Source organism: Echinops telfairi, unplaced genomic scaffold (genome assembly GCF_000313985.2).
Source record: "Echinops telfairi isolate 266 unplaced genomic scaffold, ASM31398v2 ScPeMD7_5;HRSCAF=22, whole genome shotgun sequence".
NCBI lineage: Eukaryota > Metazoa > Chordata > Mammalia > Afrosoricida > Tenrecidae > Echinops > Echinops telfairi.
Window position 1 is genome coordinate 11,104,147 of NW_022103901.1, and position 5,912 is coordinate 11,110,058.

Below are 5,912 nucleotides of genomic sequence, written 5' to 3' on the forward strand. Positions count from 1 at the left end.
GTTGTGTCGGGAAGGTGAGCATCATAGAGTGCCAATTTAATAGAAGAAAGTATTCTTGCATTGAGGGAGTACTTGAGTGGAGGGGGTTGGGCTCTTTCATTGATGTATAATTGCTTCTCGATATAAAGCTCTGTCTTACACATACATGATTGTCACTGGATTTCTTTCTCTAGTCAACCCGGCCTAACACACCACTGACCAGAGTAGAACTGTCTTGGAGGGTTTCGAAGGCTTCCGTCTTCACTTGAGCAGACTGCCTCATCCTGTGAGTTTGAACCACTAGCCTTCTGGTGAGCAGTCTAGCACTTAACCATGTTGCCACCAAGACTACATGCTAGCAACAACAAAAGTCACTAGAGGACTGTGAGCTTTGATTGACATGCTTTGTTTTATCTTTTTTTTTTAGAGAAGTTTTTAGCTTTATAGGAAAATGATGCTGACAATATAAGGTTCTTATCTACCTCTCCTTCTTGCTTATTGTTTCTTCTATTAACATCTTGTGTTCCTGTGGTCCAGTTATGTGTTATGTCATTTGTTATAATTGATGAACCAGTCTTGGGACCTTATTATGAACTCAAGTCCTTTGGGATTTGACAAGTGCTTTGTGCCGTGTGTCCACTGTTACAATGTCGTTCAGAATAATGTCACTGCACTAAACATGGTCTGCCACACTCAACTTGACACCCTCATGCCCAAGGCAGTCCCTGATATTCTCACTGGCTTGCTAGCTCTCCCATTTCCAGAATGTCACAGAATGTCACAAAGTTGGAGTCAGACACTCGGTAATTTTTTCGGACTGGCCTTTTCCACTAGTTATTGTTAGGTGCCACTGCGTCGGGTCTGACTCACAGTGACCCTAGGTATTAACCAAACGAAACACTGCGCGGTCCTGTGCCACCAGCCCATTGATGTTATGTTCGAGTCCTTTATTGCCGTCACTGTGTCCATCCATCTCCTTGGGGCTCTTTCTCTTTTTGTCGACCCTCCATGTTAGCAAGCATGGCGTCCTTTTTCAGGTACTGGTCTCTCCTGACAGCATGTCCAAAGTGAGGCAATATGAATGTAAGGTTCTGCCATGTCTTTTCATGTTTTGATAACTCATTAAAAAAATCATTGAATCCTCCATTGTATGGTTGTACCACAGTGTGTTGATTCACTCATCTATTGAAGGCTATCTTAGATGCTTCCAAGTTGACAGCTACTATCGATAGTCATAGAAGCCTGGGTGCTGCAGTGATTATGCGATGGGCTGCCATCCGCATGGTCGGCAGTTCCAAGCCACCGGCAGCTCCGTGGAAGAAAGACTGGGCTTTCTACCTCTGTGAACATTTACAGCCTTGTACACCCACAGTGGGTCGCTATGAGTCAGCATTGGCTGGATGGCAGTGAATTTGGTTTCGGTTTTATCAATATTCATGTACAGCAGCATTTGATGTGGATGATATATCTTTTTTTTTTCTCCCGACTATATTTCAAGCCGTCATGGTGGGGTATTGGGAAAAGTTTTCAATTAGCAATAATCGCGCCTCGGGTACACCTCATTGGCTACGATATTGCCACTGCGCAAAGCTTGATATATCTTTTTAAGATGATTGCCATGGTTGCTGGGTGGAGTAAAGGAGGTAAGCTTGGACAGACAGAAACCAACTAGAATATTCGAGTAGGTAAAGGGAGGGAGGATGGCAACTTGGACTAAGGTAACAGCTGGAGGTTGGGTTGGGGGCAATTGACTTAAAAGGTTTGACTGATAAGCAGAGGTAAGGCCGAAGTTGTCAAGAATTTCATCTTACTCACATCTACAATGAATGCTCATGGAAACAGCGTCAAGAAATCAAATCGACGCATTACATTAGGCAAATCTACTTCACAGACCACTGAAAGTGTTGACGAGCAAGGATGCCACTTTGAGGACTAACATGAGCCTCACCCGAGCCATGGCATTTTTAGTTTGTTTGTTTGTTTTTAATCATTTTATTAGGGGCTCATACAACTCTTATCACAATCCATACATACATCAATTGTGTAAAAGGCATTTGTACATTCATTGCCCTCATCGTTCTCAAAACATTTGCTCTCCACCTAAGCCCCCAGCATCAAATCCTCATTTCCCCCCTCCCTCCCTGCTCCCCCCTCCCTCATAAGCCCTTGATAATTTATAAATTGTTATTTTGTCATATCTTGCCCTGTCCGATGTCTGCCTTCACCCACTTTTCTGTTGTCCGTTCCCCAGGGAGGAGGTCACATATAGTTACTTGTAATCGGTTTCCTCTTTCCTACCCACTCTCCCTCTACCCTCCCAGTATCGCCACTCACACCACTGGTCCTGTAGGGCTCATCCACCCTGGATTCCCTGTATTTCCAGTTCCTATCTGTACCAGTGTACATCCTCTGGTCTAGCCAGACTTGCAAGGTAGAATTCATATCATGATAGTGGGAGCAGGGAGGAAACATTTAGGAACTAGAGAAAAGTTGTATTATTCATCGTTGCTACATCACCCCCTGACTGGCTCGTCTCCTCCCCGCGACCCCTCTGCAAGGGGATCTCCAGTGGTCTACTAATGGGCTTTGGGTCTCCACTCAGCACTCCCCCGATCATTCACTATGGTAAGATTTTTTGTTCTGATGATGCCTTATACCTTATCCCTTCGACACCTCGTGGTTGCATAGGCTGGTGTGCTTCTTCCACGTGGGCTTTGTTGCTTCTGAGCTTGATGGCCACTTGATTACCTTCAAGCCTTTAAGACCCCAGACGCTATACTTTTTGATAGCCAGGCACCATCAGCCTTTTTAATCACTTTATTCGCGTGTGAATATCGGACATTGAACAAGGAAGACTACAGAAGAATGGATGCATTTGAAGTATGGTGTTGGGGAGGAACATTGAAAGGATGGTGGACTTCCAGAAGAACAAATGAATCTGTCTTGGAAGAAGTACAACCAGAATGCTCTTTGGAAGCAAAGAGGGTGAGACTTCATCACACATCCATTGGACATATTCCCATGAGAGACATCATCCTTGGTAAAGTCGGGGGTCAGTGAAAAAGAGGAACACTCTCAAGGCGGTGGACACAGTGGCTGCCACAATGGGCTCAAATAGAGGCACAATGGCCAGGGTGGCACAGGGACGGGCAGTGTTTCATTCTGTTGCACACGGGGTCCCTGAGTTGGACTCCGTGCTGAGTTTGAACCCGATGGCACCCCCTGATGACAACAATGACTGAAAGTTCAACAGCGGTTTCCTAGGGTCAGGGGTGAGAGGGAGTTGAACAGAAAGAAACATGAGGGCAGTGTTGGGGTGAGAGACGTAGTCTGTATCATGGAGTGATGGCAGTTCTCAGGGCATATACATTTCTGTGCCACCCTGTGAGCTCTTGCTTTTTGGCACCATTAGATGTCCCCAGGTGGTTATTTTTATTAATATTGCTTCATAGCAGTCATATATTACACGAGGCCTCAAAAACTTCATGAAAAAAATCCCATTATCTTTCAACTTCTCTTTCCCAAGTCCTCTCATACACATTCTTTTGTATGTATTAAAGACATTAAAAATTCCAAAAGTTAAAGCAACTTCAAAAAAAGTTATTGCTTTTCACACCTGGAAACATTTGGAGGATTTTTTTTTTTTTTTCTTAGCATGGAACACAGACCGCGGTCTCTGGTTTGGGCTTCAGGAGACATGATGGCAGACAATTAGGTAGGTGTCCAGTTCTAGAGACGGATCTACCTAGTCCTTGCCTTTAGGGAATCTTAGTCTAGTTGGGGCAACCAGTATGTCAACTGTCTGTTTGTGGGATTCCTTCCAACGACTGATGCTGTTATTAAAAGGCAAGTGAGGAGCGTGTATCTGAAACTGATGTGAGGAAGAATCAGGAACCATGAGGCTTTATGACAACTCCAGAACTCTCTTCTTTGTGGAAAGGTATGCCCCTTTCTCTGTGCACAGAGATGGCTGTGTTTCTCTTAGTTTGCCTCAGCTATATCAGATCCAGAGCCCACCTTCTTGAGCACCTGTGTTGACTTCAGTGAACTTGGAAACACCTATGATTCCGAAGAGTCTCATTCATCTTTGGGTCCACTAGGCCTAGCTCAACACCCAGGAGACAGTAGGTGCTCAATAGCAACCAATTCCTTCTCCCTCTCCTCCCTCATACACAACACACACACACACACACACACACACACACGCTCATTCACTCTAAAAAGCTAACAAATGTTTCTTTAAACCTGCCATGGAGTCTGGGTGAGAGAGAGAGAAAAAAAGGTGAAATGCTCTACATTCCATAAGTATAAATAAGTACAATATAATTTTGGGATTATTATTACGGTACATTATTGAAATAGTTTGTTTTATGACTTTCCTCTTAATTAAAAGCGGTTGACTTCAGACTGCCTTTGGTTCTGAAGGAGCAATAGGACATTGGCATCGGGGAGGCCCACATGACGTAATAGTGGTTTTTCTCCTGACTCGGTGACTCGGTGCAATAAAAACCACCCAGTTGGAAAAGCTTAAAAGAGATGTTTGACATAGTTCAGATCTTTTCTATAAATTGTTGAAAAGATTGAATACAACTGGTGGTCCCCTCGTCTTCCCTTGGGGTTGACCTCTCTCGCTGAGGAATCCCTTGTAGTTCCTGTTATCCGAGGGAGGGAGACTCCCTCCACACCCTGCTCACGCAGCTTCAAGAGCTGAATCTGTTCCATTTTCCTCCGAAAGACAGAAGTGTTCCGAAAAGTGCTGGTCACCTGGGAATGTTTGCTCCTCACCAACACAGCAATCCTTTATTTATGTGTTTACTACAATGCTCAGTCGTGGATGGGGTCCAGAAATGTTGGCTTAGGGCCAAAGCAATCAAGTAAAAATCATTTCTCATCAACCCCTATTAGAAAGCCCGAGCTATAGTCTCAATATGAAAACAAAATTTTTCCCCAGCAGCTGAAAGATAAAACTGTTAGCACATCCAAGGAAACAGAGGCCTGGTTTAATTAGGACCGTGGAATCCCTACTTGCCATTACCTTGCGGGAAAGATGGGAGGGCAGAGTTGGGTAGGAAAAGGACATTGATTTTGGAGTGGGGCAGCATTTGGAATTAACTAAGCATTCTTAAGAAAATTACCTAAGCTTTTTTCTGTTTAAAAAACTTCTTAACCTTTTGGGCTCCATGGAATCCGAGCCCAGGATGGTTCCAGTTCATTCTCTTGGTCTTCATGCCCTTGTTTATTCTTCTCACTCCTTCCCCCACGCTGCCCCCACATTGAATAGCATTTACATGTGTCACCAGGAGAACGTTGAGGGACTTGGGAGACGAGGCCACAAAAGCCATCCCGATTTCTATCATCCGCTCTCTCAGATCATGTCCCAAGTTCTTGAGACATGAAAGTCTCACCCTCTTTCCTTCTAAGGAGTATTCTGGCAACACTTCTTCCAAGACAGGTGTCTGTGTTTGCGGCAGTTCACTGTGTTTCAATACTCCTTTCCAACACCATGATTCAAATACAGCGTGCACATTTAATTTCTCCACCCACTCAGTCTGTCAGCCTCAAGGACTGAGTAGCAGCTTAGCTAGATGGTTCTTGCTCAGGATCTCTCATGAAGTGGCAGTGAAGATAATTAGCTGGGACTGTGTTCATCTGAAGGCTTCCCTGGGGCTGGAGTCTCTGAAGTTGGAACCGATTCGACAGCACGGCTCCTCACGACACCTAGGACTTCCAACTCTTGATGCCAATGGGTTTGTTTCTTGAGGGTTTGGTTGGTGGTTTGAAGGGTTGGCTTTGCTGTTTTAACTCCACACGTTTCAGTATTTTTCTAATAGGTTGTATTTGGAGACGCAGCCATTGTGTTAAGGAGTGAAAGGAAACCCAGGCACCTCTTCTGGAATCGGCAAGAATCTCATTGGCACAGATATTGGTGGCCT

General features: G+C 44.6%; 1 pseudogene; it reads right to left on the minus strand.

Annotated features, from left to right (window-relative positions):
• Positions 1-1,438: 1,438 nt before the first annotated feature.
• On the minus strand, positions 1,439-1,571 carry LOC115867997 (annotated as a pseudogene).
• Between the last annotated feature and the right edge of the window lie 4,341 nt (positions 1,572-5,912).